At 34.7% G+C, this 20,097-nt stretch overlaps 1 long non-coding RNA gene across 1 annotated transcript; it reads left to right on the top strand.

Annotated features, from left to right (window-relative positions):
- Positions 1-18,045: 18,045 nt before the first annotated feature.
- On the top strand, positions 18,046-19,112 carry LOC123257711. Its single transcript, XR_006507828.1, has 2 exons — positions 18,046-18,451; positions 18,506-19,112. It is a non-coding gene; the product is annotated as an uncharacterized LOC123257711 (long non-coding RNA).
- The last annotated feature ends 985 nt before the right edge of the window (positions 19,113-20,097 follow it).

Raw genomic sequence — 20,097 nt, 5'->3', positions numbered from 1 at the left:
TAAAAATAATACCGATCGAGGGTTCCACTGAAATCAACGGAGAAATGCAAAAAACATTTAAACATATTTTGCCTGAAATAATTATTTAAAAAAAAAATGAGCAGTCTTCGAAACGGAAAAAACAACATTACGAGTGGATTTTAAAATTTAAATAAGGTATATTTTTATTATAATTTTGGTTAAAAGTGTGCAACGCAGTTAAGGAGACATCTCCGACCCTATAAAGTATATATATTCTTCATCAGGATCACCTTCTGAGTCGATATAAGCATGTCCGTCTGCCCGTCTGTCTGTCGGTTTCTACGCAAACTAGTCTCTCAGTTTTAGAGCTATCGAGTTCAAACTTTGCACACATCCTTCTTTTTCTTGCAGGTAGTACATAAGTCGGAACGGCCGGGATCGGTCGACTATATCCTATAGCTGCCATGTAACTGATTGATCGGAATTGCCATTTTGGTGTTTTTTAAGTTAGAGGGTTGGGACTTTCCACACATGTTATATTTGAATAAATATATACACTGCTGGCCAAAATAATAAGTACAGGCTCATAAGATTTCTTCTATGTCGCGTAAATCTTTTTTGATTACCGTAACGAACCAATTCTAATTTCTTTTATTTTTCTGGCATAATGTTGATTATAAAAATACTTAACATAAGAATATTTCACGAAATCTGTAGAATTTATTGTCGATTAAACCTAAAAAACATAAAAAAGGGTTGGTCAAAAAAATAAGTACAGCAATTCTTCAAAGCCTCTAACTTAAAAATAAAAAACATTTTCTCAATTTTTTTCGTTTTCGATGCTAACTGGGCGACGCTAATTTGACAGACAAAAATATTTCCTGGATTTAAAAAAAGTTTTTAATTTTATACGTTTTGAATTTTTGAACCTGTCGCGGAACGGATTAGGGTTATTGATAGTTAGTTAAGTTTAAACTCAGCGCCGAAGTATTATTTGTATCGATAGCTTTGGTATTTAAGTTTAGATTATCTGGTCCCACGAAAAAAAGTGTAACAAGAGGGAAACAATTTGGCGGAATTAGACCGATTTGCGCCATCACGATAAGAGGGAAGAGAAACTGCGGTAGGTTAAAGACTAAGTAGTTGTAAAGATAAGTAAGTAATGTAACTCTTCCAGAATAAAACCATCAACAAACACAGAACTCCAACTGTTGTCCAGCACTAGTGTTTAAAGTGTTTAAAGGCATTCCCTGTGATCGGCCAAGCGGCGACAGAACCCAAACAACATTTTTGGCCACCCTGACGGAGTGAGATGGAAAATATGGAAAAAATGGACGGAGTAAGATGGCAAGACTCTTTTGTGTCTGCTTCTCCAAGAATTTCAAGCATTCGAGAAAACAGCAAGAAATTATTGCAAGAACTTCTAAATAGCTGCATTATTGAAAGTGAAGTTTGTTTCCAAGGTTCTTCAAAAGCCAAAACAAATCAAAGCTCTGATTGCGAAGTTTCCGAAAATGCATACTATCACTAGTCCATTGTCCACCAAAAAAAATTGTACTGTAAACTTCCAAAATGAAGTTTTGCAACATTGCCAACAGACCAAGCCAACTTCATTCGACTTTGAATATGCTGAATGTAATATGGTCAATACTGAAAAGATTGGAGGAGTGTATGGTCTTTAGATATACCCCAAGTCATGGAAATCGCCATAATTTCAAAACAGAAGATGTGGTTTTAAAAATAATACCGATCGAGGGTAACATTTAAACATATTTTGCCTGAAATAATTATTTAAAAAAAAATGAGCAGTCTTCGAAACGGAAAAAACAACATTACGAGTGGATTTTAAAATTTAAATAAGGTATATTTTTATTATAATTTTGGTTAAAAGTGTGCAACGCAGTGAAGGAGACATCTCCGACCCTTTAAAGTCACCCTTTAGAGTCACAGGATCACCTCCTGAGTCGATATAAGCATGTCCGTCTGCCCGTCTGTCTGTCGGTTACTACGCAAACTAGTCTCTCAGTTTTAGAGCTATCGAGTTGAAACTTTGCACACATCCTTCTTTTTCTTGCAGGTAGTACATAAGTCGGAACGGCCGGGATCGGTCGACTATATCCTATAGCTGCCATGTAACTGATTGATCGGAATTGCCATTTTGGTGTTTTTTAAGTTAGAGGGTTGGGACTTTCCACACATGTTATATTTGAATAAATATATACACTGCTGGCCAAAATAATAAGTACAGGCTCATAAGATTTCTTCTATGTCACGTAAATCTTTTTTGATTACCGTAACGAACCAATTCTAATTTCTTTTATTTTTCTGGCATAATGTTGATTATAAAAATACTTCACATAAGAATATTTCACGAAATCTGTAGAATTTATTGTCGATTAAACCTAAAAAACATAAAAAAGGGTTGGTCAAAAAAATAAGTACAGCAATTCTTCAAAGCCTCTAACTTAAAAATAAAAAACATTTTCTCAATTTTTTTCGTTTTCGATGCTAACTGGGCGACGCTAATTTGACAGACAAAAATATTTCCTGGATTTAAAAAAAGTTTTTAATTTTATACGTTTTGAATTTTTGAACCTGTCGCGGAACGGATTAGGGTTATTGATAGTTAGTTAAGTTTAAACTCAGCGCCGCAGTATTATTTGTATCGATAGCTTTGGTATTTAAGTTTAGATTATCTGGTCCCACGAAAAAAAGTGTAACAAGAGGGAAACAATTTGGCGGAATTAGACCGATTTGCGCCATCACGATAAGAGGGAAGAGAAACTGCGGTAGGTTAAAGACTAAGTAGTTGTAAAGATAAGTAAGTAATGTAACTCTTCCAGAATAAAACCATCAACAAACACAGAACTCCAACTGTTGTCCAGCACTAGTGTTTAAAGTGTTTAAAGGCATTCCCTGTGATCGGCCAAGCGGCGACAGAACCCAAACAACATTTTTGGCCACCCTGACGGAGTGAGATGGAAAATATGGAAAAAATGGACGGAGTAAGATGGCAAGACTCTTTTGTGTCTGCTTCTCCAAGAATTTCAAGCATTCGAGAAAACAGCAAGAAATTATTGCAAGAACTTCTAAATAGCTGCATTATTGAAAGTGAAGTTTGTTTCCAAGGTTCTTCAAAAGCCAAAACAAATCAAAGCTCTGATTGCGAAGTTTCCGAAAATGCATACTATCACTAGTCCATTGTCCACCAAAAAAAATTGTACTGTAAACTTCCAAAATGAAGTTTTGCAACATTGCCAACAGACCAAGCCAACTTCATTCGACTTTGAATATGCTGAATGTAATATGGTCAATACTGAAAAGATAGGAAGAGTGTATGGTCTTTAGATATACCCCAAGTCATGGAAATCGCCATAATTTCAAAACAGAAGATGTGGTTTTAAAAATAATACCGATCGAGGGTTCCACTGAAATCAACGGAGAAATGCAAAAAACATTTAAACATATTTTGCCTGAAATAATTATTTAAAAAAAAATGAGCAGTCTTCGAAACGGAAAAAACAACATTACGAGTGGATTTTAAAATTTAAATAAGGTATATTTTTATTATAATTTTGGTTAAAAGTGTGCAACGCAGTGAAGGAGACATCTCCGACCCTTTAAAGTATATATATTCTTCATCAGGATCACCTTCTGAGTCGATATAAGCATGTCCGTCTGCCCGTCTGTCTGTCGGTTTCTACGCAAACTAGTCTCTCAGTTTTAGAGCTATCGAGTTGAAACTTTGCACACATCCTTCTTTTTCTTGCAGGTAGTACATATGTCGGAACGGCCGGGATCGGTCGACTATATCCTATAGCTGCCATGTAACTGATTGATCGGAATTGCCATTTTGGTGATTTTTAAGTTAGAGGGTTGGGACTTTCCACACATGTTATATTTGAATAAATATATACACTGCTGGCCAAAATAATAAGTACAGGCTCATAAGATTTCTTCTATGTCACGTAAATCTTTTTTGATTACCGTAACGAACCAATTCTAATTTCTTTTATTTTTCTGCCATAATGTTGATTATAAAAATACTTAACATAAGAATATTTCACGAAATCTGTAGAATTTATTGTCGATTAAACCTAAAAAACATAAAAAAGGGTTGGTCAAAAAAATAAGTACAGCAATTCTTCAAAGCCTCTAACTTAAAAATAAAAAACATTTTCTCAATTTTTTTCGTTTTCGATGCTAACTGGGCGACGCTAATTTGACAGACAAAAATATTTCCTGGATTTAAAAAAAGTTTTTAATTTTATACGTTTTGAATTTTTGAACCTGTCGCGGAACGGATTAGGGTTATTGATAGTTAGTTAAGTTTAAACTCAGCGCCGCAGTATTATTTGTATCGATAGCTTTGGTATTTAAGTTTAGATTATCTGGTCCCACGAAAAAAAGTGTAACAAGAGGGAAACAATTTGGCGGAATTAGACCGATTTGCGCCATCACGATAAGAGGGAAGAGAAACTGCGGTAGGTTAAAGACTAAGTAGTTGTAAAGATAAGTAAGTAATGTAACTCTTCCAGAATAAAACCATCAACAAACACAGAACTCCAACTGTTGTCCAGCACTAGTGTTTAAAGTGTTTAAAGGCATTCCCTGTGATCGGCCAAGCGGCGACAGAACCCAAACAACATTTTTGGCCACCCTGACGGAGTGAGATGGAAAATATGGAAAAAATGGACGGAGTAAGATGGCAAGACTCTTTTGTGTCTGCTTCTCCAAGAATTTCAAGCATTCGAGAAAACAGCAAGAAATTATTGCAAGAACTTCTAAATAGCTGCATTATTGAAAGTGAAGTTTGTTTCCAAGGTTCTTCAAAAGCCAAAACAAATCAAAGCTCTGATTGCGAAGTTTCCGAAAATGCATACTATCACTAGTCCATTGTCCACCAAAAAAAATTGTACTGTAAACTTCCAAAATGAAGTTTTGCAACATTGCCAACAGACCAAGCCAACTTCATTCGACTTTGAATATGCTGAATGTAATATGGTCAATACTGAAAAGATTGGAGGAGTGTATGGTCTTTAGATATACCCCAAGTCATGGAAATCGCCATAATTTCAAAACAGAAGATGTGGTTTTAAAAATAATACAGATCGAGGGTTCCACTGAAATCAACGGAGAAATGCAAAAAACATTTAAACATATTTTGCCTGAAATAATTATTTAAAAAAAATGAGCAGTCTTCGAAACGGAAAAAACAACATTACGAGTGGATTTTAAAATTTAAATAAGGTATATTTTTATTATAATTTTGGTTAAAAGTGTGCAACGCAGTGAAGGAGACATCTCCGACCCTTTAAAGTATATATATTCTTCATCAGGATCACCTTCTGAGTCGATATAAGCATGTCCGTCTGCCCGTCTGTCTGTCGGTTTCTACGCAAACTAGTCTCTCAGTTTTAGAGCTATCGAGTTGAAACTTTGCACACATCCTTCTTTTTCTTGCAGGTAGTACATAAGTCGGAACGGCCGGGATCGGTCGACTATATCCTATAGCTGCCATGTAACTGATTGATCGGAATTGCCATTTTGGTGTTTTTTAAGTTAGAGGGTTGGGACTTTCCACACATGTTATATTTGAATAAATATATACACTGCTGGCCAAAATAATAAGTACAGGCTCATAAGATTTCTTCTATGTCACGTAAATCTTTTTTGATTACCGTAACGAACCAATTCTAATTTCTTTTATTTTTCTGGCATAATGTTGATTATAAAAATACTTCACATAAGAATATTTCACGAAATCTGTAGAATTTATTGTCGATTAAACCTAAAAAACATAAAAAAGGGTTGGTCAAAAAAATAAGTACAGCAATTCTTCAAAGCCTCTAACTTAAAAATAAAAAACATTTTCTCAATTTTTTTCGTTTTCGATGCTAACTGGGCGACGCTAATTTGACAGACAAAAATATTTCCTGAATTTAAAAAAAGTTTTTAATTTTATACGTTTTGAATTTTTGAACCTGTCGCGGAACGGATTAGGGTTATTGATAGTTAGTTAAGTTTAAACTCAGCGCCGCAGTATTATTTGTATCGATAGCTTTGGTATTTAAGTTTAGATTATCTGGTCCCACGAAAAAAAGTGTAACAAGAGGGAAACAATTTGGCGGAATTAGACCGATTTGCGCCATCACGATAAGAGGGAAGAGAAACTGCGGTAGGTTAAAGACTAAGTAGTTGTAAAGATAAGTAAGTAATGTAACTCTTCCAGAATAAAACCATCAACAAACACAGAACTCCAACTGTTGTCCAGCACTAGTGTTTAAAGTGTTGAAAAGATTGTAGGAGTGTATGGTCTTTAGATATACCCCAAGTCATGGAAATCGCCATAATTTCAAAACAGAAGATGTGGTTTTAAAAATAATACCGATCGAGGGTTCCACTGAAATCAACGGAGAAATGCAAAAAACATTTAAACATATTTTGCCTGAAATAATTATTTAAAAAAAAATGAGCAGTCTTCGAAACGGAAAAAACAACATTACGAGTGGATTTTAAAATTTAAATAAGGTATATTTTTATTATAATTTTGGTTAAAAGTGTGCAACGCAGTGAAGGAGACATCTCCGACCCTTTAAAGTATATATATTCTTCATCAGGATCACCTTCTGAGTCGATATAAGCATGTCCGTCTGCCCGTCTGTCTGTCGGTTTCTACGCAAACTAGTCTCTCAGTTTTAGAGCTATCGAGTTGAAACTTTGCACACATCCTTCTTTTTCTTGCAGGTAGTACATAAGTCGGAACGGCCGGGATCGGTCGACTATATCCTATAGCTGCCATGTAACTGATTGATCGGAATTGCCATTTTGGTGTTTTTTAAGTTAGAGGGTTGGGACTTTCCACACATGTTATATTTGAATAAATATATACACTGCTGGCCAAAATAATAAGTACAGGCTCATAAGATTTCTTCTATGTCGCGTAAATCTTTTTTGATTACCGTAACGAACCAATTCTAATTTCTTTTATTTTTCTGGCATAATGTTGATTATAAAAATACTTAACATAAGAATATTTCACGAAATCTGTAGAATTTATTGTCGATTAAACCTAAAAAACATAAAAAAGGGTTGGTCAAAAAAATAAGTACAGCAATTCTTCAAAGCCTCTAACTTAAAAATAAAAAACATTTTCTCAATTTTTTTCGTTTTCGATGCTAACTGGGCGACGCTAATTTGACAGACAAAAATATTTCCTGGATTTAAAAAAAGTTTTTAATTTTATACGTTTTGAATTTTTGAACCTGTCGCGGAACGGATTAGGGTTATTGATAGTTAGTTAAGTTTAAACTCAGCGCCGGAGTATTATTTGTATCGATAGCTTTGGTATTTAAGTTTAGATTATCTGGTCCCACGAAAAAAAGTGTAACAAGAGGGAAACAATTTGGCGGAATTAGACCGATTTGCGCCATCACGATAAGAGGGAAGAGAAACTGCGGTAGGTTAAAGACTAAGTAGTTGTAAAGATAAGTAAGTAATGTAACTCTTCCAGAATAAAACCATCAACAAACACAGAACTCCAACTGTTGTCCACCACTAGTGTTTAAAGTGTTTAAAGGCATTCCCTGTGATCGGCCAAGCGGCGACAGAACCCAAACAACATTTTTTGCCACCCTGACGGAGTGAGATGGAAAATATGGAAAAAATGGACGGAGTAAGATGGCAAGACTCTTTTGTGTCTGCTTCTCCAAGAATTTCAAGCATTCGAGAAAACAGCAAGAAATTATTGCAAGAACTTCTAAATAGCTGCATTATTGAAAGTGAAGTTTGTTTCCAAGGTTCTTCAAAAGCCAAAACAAATCAAAGCTCTGATTGCGAAGTTTCCGAAAATGCATACTATCACTAGTCCATTGTCCACCAAAAAAAATTGTACTGTAAACTTCCAAAATGAAGTTTTGCAACATTGCCAACAGACCAAGCCAACTTCATTCGACTTTGAATATTCTGAATGTAATATGGTCAATACTGAAAAGATTGGAGGAGTGTATGGTCTTTAGATATACCCCAAGTCATGGAAATCGCCATAATTTCAAAACAGAAGATGTGGTTTTAAAAATAATACCGATCGAGGGTTCCACTGAAATCAACGGAGAAATGCAAAAAACATTTAAACATATTTTGCCTGAAATAATTATTTAAAAAAAAATGAGCAGTCTTCGAAACGGAAAAAACAACATTACGAGTGGATTTTAAAATTTAAATAAGGTATATTTTTATTATAATTTTGGTTAAAAGTGTGCAACGCAGTGAAGGAGACATCTCCGACCCTTTAAAGTATATATATTCTTCATCAGGATCACCTTCTGAGTCGATATAAGCATGTCCGTCTGCCCGTCTGTCTGTCGGTTTCTACGCAAACTAGTCTCTCAGTTTTAGAGCTATCGAGTTGAAACTTTGCACACATCCTTCTTTTTCTTGCAGGTAGTACATAAGTCGGAACGGCCGGGATCGGTCGACTATATCCTATAGCTGCCATGTAACTGATTGATCGGAATTGCCATTTTGGTGTTTTTTAAGTTAGAGGGTTGGGACTTTCCACACATGTTATATTTGAATAAATATATACACTGCTGGCCAAAATAATAAGTACAGGCTCATAAGATTTCTTCTATGTCACGTAAATCTTTTTTGATTACCGTAACGAACCAATTCTAATTTCTTTTATTTTTCTGGCATAATGTTGATTATAAAAATACTTCACATAAGAATATTTCACGAAATCTGTAGAATTTATTGTCGATTAAACCTAAAAAACATAAAAAAGGGTTGGTCAAAAAAATAAGTACAGCAATTCTTCAAAGCCTCTAACTTAAAAATAAAAAACATTTTCTCAATTTTTTTCGTTTTCGATACTAACTGGGCGACGCTAATTTGACATACAAAAATATTTCCTGGATTTAAAAAAAGTTTTTAATTTTATACGTTTTGAATTTTTGAACCTGTCGCGGAACGGATTAGGGTTATTGATAGTTAGTTAAGTTTAAACTCAGCGCCGCAGTATTATTTGTATCGATAGCTTTGGTATTTAAGTTTAGATTATCTGGTCCCACGAAAAAAAGTGTAACAAGAGGGAAACAATTTGGCGGAATTAGACCGATTTGCGCCATCACGATAAGAGGGAAGAGAAACTGCGGTAGGTTTAAGACTAAGTAGTTGTAAAGATAAGTAAGTAATGTAACTCTTCCAGAATATAACCATCAACAAACACAGAACTCCAACTGTTGTCCAGCACTAGTGTTTAAAGTGTTGAAACGATTGTAGGAGTGTATGGTCTTTAGATATACCCCAAGTCATGGAAATCGCCATAATTTCAAAACAGAAGATGTGGTTTTAAAAATAATACCGATCGAGGGTTCCACTGAAATCAACGGAGAAATGCAAAAAACATTTAAACATATTTTGCCTGAAATAATTATTTAAAAAAAAATGAGCAGTCTTCGAAACGGAAAAAACAACATTACGAGTGGATTTTAAAATTTAAATAAGGTATATTTTTATTATAATTTTGGTTAAAAGTGTGCAACGCAGTGAAGGAGACATCTCCGACCCTTTAAAGTATATATATTCTTCATCAGGATCACCTTCTGAGTCGATATAAGCATGTCCGTCTGCCCGTCTGTCTGTCGGTTTCTACGCAAACTAGTCTCTCAGTTTTAGAGCTATCGAGTTGAAACTTTGCACACATCCTTCTTTTTCTTGCAGGTAGTACATAAGTCGGAACGGCCGGGATCGGTCGACTATATCCTATAGCTGCCATGTAACTGATTGATCGGAATTGCCATTTTGGTGTTTTTTAAGTTAGAGGGTTGGGACTTTCCACACATGTTATATTTGAATAAATATATACACTGCTGGCCAAAATAATAAGTACAGGCTCATAAGATTTCTTCTATGTCACGTAAATCTTTTTTGATTACCGTAACGAACCAATTCTAATTTCTTTTATTTTTCTGGCATAATGTTGATTATAAAAATACTTCACATAAGAATATTTCACGAAATCTGTAGAATTTATTGTCGATTAAACCTAAAAAACATAAAAAAGGGTTGGTCAAAAAAATAAGTACAGCAATTCTTCAAAGCCTCTAACTTAAAAATAAAAAACATTTTCTCAATTTTTTTCGTTTTCGATACTAACTGGGCGACGCTAATTTGACATACAAAAATATTTCCTGGATTTAAAAAAAGTTTTTAATTTTATACGTTTTGAATTTTTGAACCTGTCGCGGAACGGATTAGGGTTATTGATAGTTAGTTAAGTTTAAACTCAGCGCCGCAGTATTATTTGTATCGATAGCTTTGGTATTTAAGTTTAGATTATCTGGTCCCACGAAAAAAAGTGTAACAAGAGGGAAACAATTTGGCGGAATTAGACCGATTTGCGCCATCACGATAAGAGGGAAGAGAAACTGCGGTAGGTTTAAGACTAAGTAGTTGTAAAGATAAGTAAGTAATGTAACTCTTCCAGAATATAACCATCAACAAACACAGAACTCCAACTGTTGTCCAGCACTAGTGTTTAAAGTGTTGAAACGATTGTAGGAGTGTATGGTCTTTAGATATACCCCAAGTCATGGAAATCGCCATAATTTCAAAACAGAAGATGTGGTTTTAAAAATAATACCGATCGAGGGTTCCACTGAAATCAACGGAGAAATGCAAAAAACATTTAAACATATTTTGCCTGAAATAATTATTTAAAAAAAAATGAGCAGTCTTCGAAACGGAAAAAACAACATTACGAGTGGATTTTAAAATTTAAATAAGGTATATTTTTATTATAATTTTGGTTAAAAGTGTGCAACGCAGTGAAGGAGACATCTCCGACCCTTTAAAGTATATATATTCTTCATCAGGATCACCTTCTGAGTCGATATAAGCATGTCCGTCTGCCCGTCTGTCTGTCGGTTTCTACGCAAACTAGTCTCTCAGTTTTAGAGCTATCGAGTTGAAACTTTGCACACATCCTTCTTTTTCTTGCAGGTAGTACATAAGTCGGAACGGCCGGGATCGGTCGACTATATCCTATAGCTGCCATGTAACTGATTGATCGGAATTGCCATTTTGGTGTTTTTTAAGTTAGAGGGTTGGGACTTTCCACACATGTTATATTTGAATAAATATATACACTGCTGGCCAAAATAATAAGTACAGGCTCATAAGATTTCTTCTATGTCACGTAAATCTTTTTTGATTACCGTAACGAACCAATTCTAATTTCTTTTATTTTTCTGGCATAATGTTGATTATAAAAATACTTAACATAAGAATATTTCACGAAATCTGTAGAATTTATTGTCGATTAAACCTAAAAAACATAAAAAAGGGTTGGTCAAAAAAATAAGTACAGCAATTCTTCAAAGCCTCTAACTTAAAAATAAAAAACATTTTCTCAATTTTTTTCGTTTTCGATGCTAACTGGGCGACGCTAATTTGACAGACAAAAATATTTCCTGGATTTAAAAAAAGTTTTTAATTTTATACGTTTTGAATTTTTGAACCTGTCGCGGAACGGATTAGGGTTATTGATAGTAAGTTAAGTTTAAACTCAGCGCCGAAGTATTATTTGTATCGATTGCTTTGGTATTTAAGTTTAGATTATCTGGTCCCACGAAAAAAAGTGTAACAAGAGGGAAACAATTTGGCGGAATTAGACCGATTTGCGCCATCACGATAAGAGGGAAGAGAAACTGCGGTAGGTTAAAGACTAAGTAGTTGTAAAGATAAGTAAGTAATGTAACTCTTCCAGAATAAAACCATCAACAAACACAGAACTCCAACTGTTGTCCAGCACTAGTGTTTAAAGTGTTTAAAGGCATTCCCTGTGATCGGCCAAGCGGCGACAGAACCCAAACAACATTTTTGGCCACCCTGACGGAGGGAGATGGAAAATATGGAAAAAATGGACGGAGTAAGATGGCAAGACTCTTTTGTGTCTGCTTCTCCAAGAATTTCAAGCATTCGAGAAAACAGCAAGAAATTATTGCAAGAACTTCTAAATAGCTGCATTATTGAAAGTGAAGTTTGTTTCCAAGGTCCTTTAAAAGCCAAAACAAATCAAAGCTCTGATTGCGAAGTTTCCGAAAATGCATACTATCACTAGTCCATTGTCCACCAAAAAAAATTGTACTGTAAACTTCCAAAATGAAGTTTTGCAACATTGCCAACAGACCAAGCCAACTTCATTCGACTTCGAATATGCTGAATGTAATATGGTCAATACTGAAAAGATTGGAGGAGTGTATGGTCTTTAGATATACCCCAAGTCATGGAAATCGCCATAATTTCAAAACAGAAGATGTGGTTTTAAAAATAATACCGATCGAGGGTTCCACTGAAATCAACGGAGAAATGCAAAAAACATTTAAACATATTTTGCCTGAAATAATTATTTAAAAAAAAATGAGCAGTCTTCGAAACGGAAAAAACAACATTACGAGTGGATTTTAAATTTAAATAAGGTATATTTTTATTATAATTTTGGTTAAAAGTGTGCAACGCAGTGAAGGAGACATCTCCGACCCTTTAAAGTATATATATTCTTCATCAGGATCACCTCCTGAGTCGATATAAGCATGTCCGTCTGCCCGTCTGTCTGTCGGTTTCTACGCAAACTAGTCTCTCAGTTTTAGAGCTATCGAGTTGAAACTTTGCACACATCCTTCTTTTTCTTGCAGGTAGTACATAAGTCGGAACGGCCGGGATCGGTCGACTATATCCTATAGCTGCCATGTAACTGATTGATCGGAATTGCCATTTTGGTGTTTTTTAAGTTAGAGGGTTGGGACTTTCCACACATGTTATATTTGAATAAATATATACACTGCTGGCCAAAATAATAAGTACAGGCTCATAAGATTTCTTCTATGTCACGTAAATCTTTTTTGATTACCGTAACGAACCAATTCTAATTTCTTTTATTTTTCTGGCATAATGTTGATTATAAAAATACTTAACATAAGAATATTTCACGAAATCTGTAGAATTTATTGTCGATTAAACCTAAAAAACATAAAAAAGGGTTGGTCAAAAAAATAAGTACAGCAATTCTTCAAAGCCTCTAACTTAAAAATAAAAAACATTTTCTCAATTTTTTTCGTTTTCGATGCTAACTGGGCGACGCTAATTTGACAGACAAAAATATTTCCTGGATTTAAAAAAAGTTTTTAATTTTATACGTTTTGAATTTTTGAACCTGTCGCGGAACGGATTAGGGTTATTGATAGTAAGTTAAGTTTAAACTCAGCGCCGAAGTATTATTTGTATCGATAGCTTTGGTATTTAAGTTTAGATTATCTGGTCCCACGAAAAAAAGTGTAACAAGAGGGAAACAATTTGGCGGAATTAGACCGATTTGCGCCATCACGATAAGAGGGAAGAGAAACTGCGGTAGGTTAAAGACTAAGTAGTTGTAAAGATAAGTAAGTAATGTAACTCTTCCAGAATAAAACCATCAACAAACACCGAACTCCAACTGTTGTCCAGCACTAGTGTTTAAAGTGTTTAAAGGCATTCCCTGTGATCGGCCAAGCGGCGACAGAACCCAAACAACATTTTTGGCCACCCTGACGGAGTGAGATGGAAAATATGGAAAAAATGGACGGAGTAAGATGGCAAGACTCTTTTGTGTCTGCTTCTCCAAGAATTTCAAGCATTCGAGAAAACAGCAAGAAATTATTGCAAGAACTTCTAAATAGCTGCATTATTGAAAGTGAAGTTTGTTTCCAAGGTCCTTTAAAAGCCAAAACAAATCAAAGCTCTGATTGCGAAGTTTCCGAAAATGCATACTATCACTAGTCCATTGTCCACCAAAAAAAATTGTACTGTAAACTTCCAAAATGAAGTTTTGCAACATTGCCAACAGACCAAGCCAACTTCATTCGACTTCGAATATGCTGAATGTAATATGGTCAATACTGAAAAGATTGGAGGAGTGTATGGAGAAGTCTTTAGATATACCCAAAGTCATGGAAATCGCCATAATTTCAAAACAGAAGATGTGGTTTTAAAAATAATACCGATCGAGGGTTCCACTGAAATCAACGGAGAAATGCAAAAAACATTTAAACATATTTTGCCTGAAATAATTATTTAAAAAAAAATGAGCAGTCTTCGAAACGGAAAAAACAACATTACGAGTGGATTTTAAAATTTAAATAAGGTATATTTTTATTATAATTTTGGTTAAAAGTGTGCAACGCAGTGAAGGAGACATCTCCGACCCTTTAAAGTATATATATTCTTCATCAGGATCACCTCCTGAGTCGATATAAGCATGTCCGTCTGCCCGTCTGTCTGTCGGTTTCTACGCAAACTAGTCTCTCAGTTTTAGAGCTATCGAGTTGAAACTTTGCACACATCCTTCTTTTTCTTGCAGGTAGTACATAAGTCGGAACGGCCGGGATCGGTCGACTATATCCTATAGCTGCCATGTAACTGATTGATCGGAATTGCCATTTTGGTGTTTTTTAAGTTAGAGGGTTGGGACTTTCCACACATGTTATATTTGAATAAATATATACACTGCTGGCCAAAATAATAAGTACAGGCTCATAAGATTTCTTCTATGTCACGTAAATCTTTTTTGATTACCGTAACGAACCAATTCTAATTTCTTTTATTTTTCTGGCATAATGTTGATTATAAAAATACTTAACATAAGAATATTTCACGAAATCTGTAGAATTTATTGTCGATTAAACCTAAAAAACATAAAAAAGGGTTGGTCAAAAAAATAAGTACAGCAATTCTTCAAAGCCTCTAACTTAAAAATAAAAAACATTTTCTCAATTTTTTTCGTTTTCGATGCTAACTGGGCGACGCTAATTTGACAGACAAAAATATTTCCTGGATTTAAAAAAAGTTTTTAATTTTATACGTTTTGAATTTTTGAACCTGTCGCGGAACGGATTAGGGTTATTGATAGTAAGTTAAGTTTAAACTCAGCGCCGAAGTATTATTTGTATCGATAGCTTTGGTATTTAAGTTTAGATTATCTGGTCCCACGAAAAAAAGTGTAACAAGAGGGAAACAATTTGGCGGAATTAGACCGATTTGCGCCATCACGATAAGAGGGAAGAGAAACTGCGGTAGGTTAAAGACTAAGTAGTTGTAAAGATAAGTAAGTAATGTAACTCTTCCAGAATAAAACCATCAACAAACACAGAACTCCAACTGTTGTCCAGCACTAGTGTTTAAAGTGTTTAAATGCATTCCCTGTGATCGGCCAAGCGGCGACAGAACCCAAACAACATTTTTTGCCACCCTGACGGAGTGAGATGGAAAATATGGAAAAAATGGACGGAGTAAGATGGCAAGACTCTTTTGTGTCTGCTTCTCCAAGAATTTCAAGCATTCGAGAAAACAGCAAGAAATTATTGCAAGAACTTCTAAATAGCTGCATTATTGAAAGTGAAGTTTGTTTCCAAGGTTCTTCAAAAGCCAAAACAAATCAAAGCTCTGATTGCGAAGTTTCCGAAAATGCATACTATCACTAGTCCATTGTCCACCAAAAAAAATTGTACTGAAAACTTCCAAAATGAAGTTTTGCAACATTGCCAACAGACCAAGCCAACTTCATTCGACTTTGAATATGCTGAATGTAATATGGTCAATACTGAAAAGATTGGAAGAGTGTATGGTCTTTAGATATACCCCAAGTCATGGAAATCGCCATAATTTCAAAACAGAAGATGTGGTTTTAAAAATAATACCGATCGAGGGTTCCACTGAAATCAACGGAGAAATGCAAAAAACATTTAAACATATTTTGCCTGAAATAATTATTTAAAAAAAAATGAGCAGTCTTCGAAACGGAAAAAACAACATTACGAGTGGATTTTAAAATTTAAATAAGGTATATTTTTATTATAATTTTGGTTAAAAGTGTGCAACGCAGTGAAGGAGACATCTCCGACCCTTTAAAGTATATATATTCTTCATCAGGATCACCTCCTGAGTCGATATAAGCATGTCCGTCTGCCCGTCTGTCTGTCGGTTTCTACGCAAACTAGTCTCTCAGTTTTAGAGCTATCGAGTTGAAACTTTGCACACATCCTTCTTTTTCTTGCAGGTAGTACATAAGTCGGAACGGCCGACTATATCCTATAGCTGCCATGTAACTGATTGATCGGAATTGCCATTTTGGTGTTTTTTAAGTTAGAGGGTTGGGACTTTACACACATGTTATATTTGAATAAATATATACACTGCTGGCCAAAATAATAAGTACAGGCTCATAAGATTTCTTCTATGTCACGTAAATCTTTTTTGATTACCGTAACGAACCAATTCTAATTTCTTTTATTTTTCTGGCATAATGTTGATTATAAAAATACTTAACATAAGAATATTTCACGAAATCTGTAGAATTTATTGTCGATTAAACCTAAAAAACATAAAAAAGGGTTGGTCAAAAAAATAAGTACAGCAATTCTTCAAAGCCTCTAACTTAAAAATAAAAAACATTTTCTCAATTTTTTTCGTTTTCGATGCTAACTGGGCGACGCTAATTTGACAGACAAAAATATTTCCTGGATTTAAAAAAAGTTTTTAATTTTATACGTTTTGAATTTTTGAACCTGTCGCGGAACGGATTAGGGTTATTGATAGTAAGTTAAGTTTAAACTCAGCGCCGAAGTATTATTTGTATCGATAGCTTTGGTATTTAAGTTTAGATTATCTGGTCCCACGAAAAAAAGTGTAACAAGAGGGAAACAATTTGGCGGAATTAGACCGATTTGCGCCATCACGATAAGAGGGAAGAGAAACTGCGGTAGGTTAAAGACTAAGTAGTTGTAAAGATAAGTAAGTAATGTAACTCTTCCAGAATAAAACCATCAACAAACACAGAACTCCAACTGTTGTCCAGCACTAGTGTTTAAAGTGTTTAAATGCATTCCCTGTGATCGGCCAAGCGGCGACAGAACCCAAACAACATTTTTTGCCACCCTGACGGAGTGAGATGGAAAATATGGAAAAAATGGACGGAGTAAGATGGCAAGACTCTTTTGTGTCTGCTTCTCCAAGAATTTCAAGCATTCGAGAAAACAGCAAGAAATTATTGCAAGAACTTCTAAATAGCTGCATTATTGAAAGTGAAGTTTGTTTCCAAGGTTCTTCAAAAGCCAAAACAAATCAAAGCTCTGATTGCGAAGTTTCCGAAAATGCATACTATCACTAGTCCATTGTCCACCAAAAAAAATTGTACTGAAAACTTCCAAAATGAAGTTTTGCAACATTGCCAACAGACCAAGCCAACTTCATTCGACTTTGAATATGCTGAATGTAATATGGTCAATACTGAAAAGATTGGAAGAGTGTATGGTCTTTAGATATACCCCAAGTCATGGAAATCGCCATAATTTCAAAACAGAAGATGTGGTTTTAAAAATAATACCGATCGAGGGTTCCACTGAAATCAACGGAGAAATGCAAAAAACATTTAAACATATTTTGCCTGAAATAATTATTTAAAAAAAAATGAGCAGTCTTCGAAACGGAAAAAACAACATTACGAGTGGATTTTAAAATTTAAATAAGGTATATTTTTATTATAATTTTGGTTAAAAGTGTGCAACGCTGTGAAGGAGACATCTCCGACCCTTTAAAGTATATATATTCTTCATCAGGATCACCTCCTGAGTCGATATAAGCATGTCCGTCTGCCCGTCTGTCTGTCGGTTACTACGCAAACTAGTCTCTCAGTTTTAGAGCTATCGAGTTGAAACTTTGCACACATCCTTCTTTTTCTTGCAGGTAGTACATAAGTCGGAACGGCCGGGATCGGTCGACTATATCCTATAGCTGCCATGTAACTGATTGATCGGAATTGCCATTTTGGTGTTTTTTAAGTTAGAGGGTTGGGACTTTCCACACATGTTATATTTGAATAAATATATACACTGCTGGCCAAAATAATAAGTACAGGCTCATAAGATTTCTTCTATGTCACGTAAATCTTTTTTGATTACCGTAACGAACCAATTCTAATTTCTTTTATTTTTCTGGCATAATGTTGATTATAAAAATACTTAACATAAGAATATTTCACGAAATCTGTAGAATTTATTGTCGATTAAACCTAAAAAACATAAAAAAGGGTTGGTCAAAAAAATAAGTACAGCAATTCTTCAAAGCCTCTAACTTAAAAATAAAAAACATTTTCTCAATTTTTTTCGTTTTCGATGCTAACTGGGCGACGCTAATTTGACAGACAAAAATATTTCCTGGATTTAAAAAAAGTTTTTAATTTTATACGTTTTGAATTTTTGAACCTGTCGCGGAACGGATTAGGGTTATTGATAGTAAGTTAAGTTTAAACTCAGCGCCGAAGTATTATTTGTATCGATAGCTTTGGTATTTAAGTTTAGATTATCTGGTCCCACGAAAAAAAGTGTAACAAGAGGGAAACAATTTGGCGGAATTAGACCGATTTGCGCCATCACGATAAGAGGGAAGAGAAACTGCGGTAGGTTAAAGACTAAGTAGTTGTAAAGATAAGTAAGTAATGTAACTCTTCCAGAATAAAACCATCAACAAACACAGAACTCCAACTGTTGTCCAGCACTAGTGTTTAAAGTGTTTAAATGCATTCCCTGTGATCGGCCAAGCGGCGACAGAACCCAAACAACATTTTTTGCCACCCTGACGGAGTGAGATGGAAAATATGGAAAAAATGGACGGAGTAAGATGGCAAGACTCTTTTGTGTCTGCTTCTCCAAGAATTTCAAGCATTCGAGAAAACAGCAAGAAATTATTGCAAGAACTTCTAAATAGCTGCATTATTGAAAGTGAAGTTTGTTTCCAAGGTTCTTCAAAAGCCAAAACAAATCAAAGCTCTGATTGCGAAGTTTCCGAAAATGCATACTATCACTAGTCCATTGTCCACCAAAAAAAATTGTACTGAAAACTTCCAAAATGAAGTTTTGCAACATTGCCAACAGACCAAGCCAACTTCATTCGACTTTGAATATGCTGAATGTAATATGGTCAATACTGAAAAGATTGGAAGAGTGTATGGTCTTTAGATATACCCCAAGTCATGGAAATCGCCATAATTTCAAAACAGAAGATGTGGTTTTAAAAATAATACCGATCGAGGGTTCCACTGAAATCAACGGAGAAATGCAGAAAACATTTAAACATATTTTGCCTGAAATAATTATTTAAAAAAAAATGAGCAGTCTTCGAAACGGAAAAAACAACATTACGAGTGGATTTTAAAATTTAAATAAGGTATATTTTTATTATAATTTTGGTTAAAAGTGTGCAACGCAGTGAAGGAGACATCTCCGACCCTTTAAAGTATATATATTCTTCATCAGGATCACCTCCTGAGTCGATATAAGCATGTCCGTCTGCCCGTCTGTCTGTCGGTTTCTACGCAAACTAGTCTCTCAGTTTTAGAGCTATCGAGTTGAAACTTTGCACACATCCTTCTTTTTCTTGCAGGTAGTACATAAGTCGGAACGGCCGACTATATCCTATAGCTGCCATGTAACTGATTGATCGGAATTGCCATTTTGGTGTTTTTTAAGTTAGAGGGTTGGGACTTTCCACACATGTTATATTTGAATAAATATATACACTGCTGGCCAAAATAATAAGTACAGGCTCATAAGATTTCTTCTATGTCACGTAAATCTTTTTTGATTACCGTAACGAACCAATTCTAATTTCTTTTATTTTTCTGGCATAATGTTGATTATAAAAATACTTAACATAAGAATATTTCACGAAATCTGTAGAATTTATTGTCGATTAAACCTAAAAAACATAAAAAAGGGTTGGTCAAAAAAATAAGTACAGCAATTCTTCAAAGCCTCTAACTTAAAAATAAAAAACATTTTCTCAATTTTTTTCGTTTTCGATGCTAACTGGGCGACGCTAATTTGACAGACAAAAATATTTCCTGGATTTAAAAAAAGTTTTTAATTTTATACGTTTTGAATTTTTGAACCTGTCGCGGAACGGATTAGGGTTATTGATAGTAAGTTAAGTTTAAACTCAGCGCCGAAGTATTATTTGTATCGATAGCTTTGGTATTTAAGTTTAGATTATCTGGTCCCACGAAAAAAAGTGTAACAAGAGGGAAACAATTTGGCGGAATTAGAC

This window comes from Drosophila ananassae (genome assembly GCF_017639315.1).
Source record: "Drosophila ananassae strain 14024-0371.13 chromosome 4 unlocalized genomic scaffold, ASM1763931v2 tig00000054, whole genome shotgun sequence".
In the NCBI taxonomy this organism is placed as follows: domain Eukaryota; kingdom Metazoa; phylum Arthropoda; class Insecta; order Diptera; family Drosophilidae; genus Drosophila; species Drosophila ananassae.
This window is presented reverse-complemented; position numbering and strand designations above follow the sequence as displayed.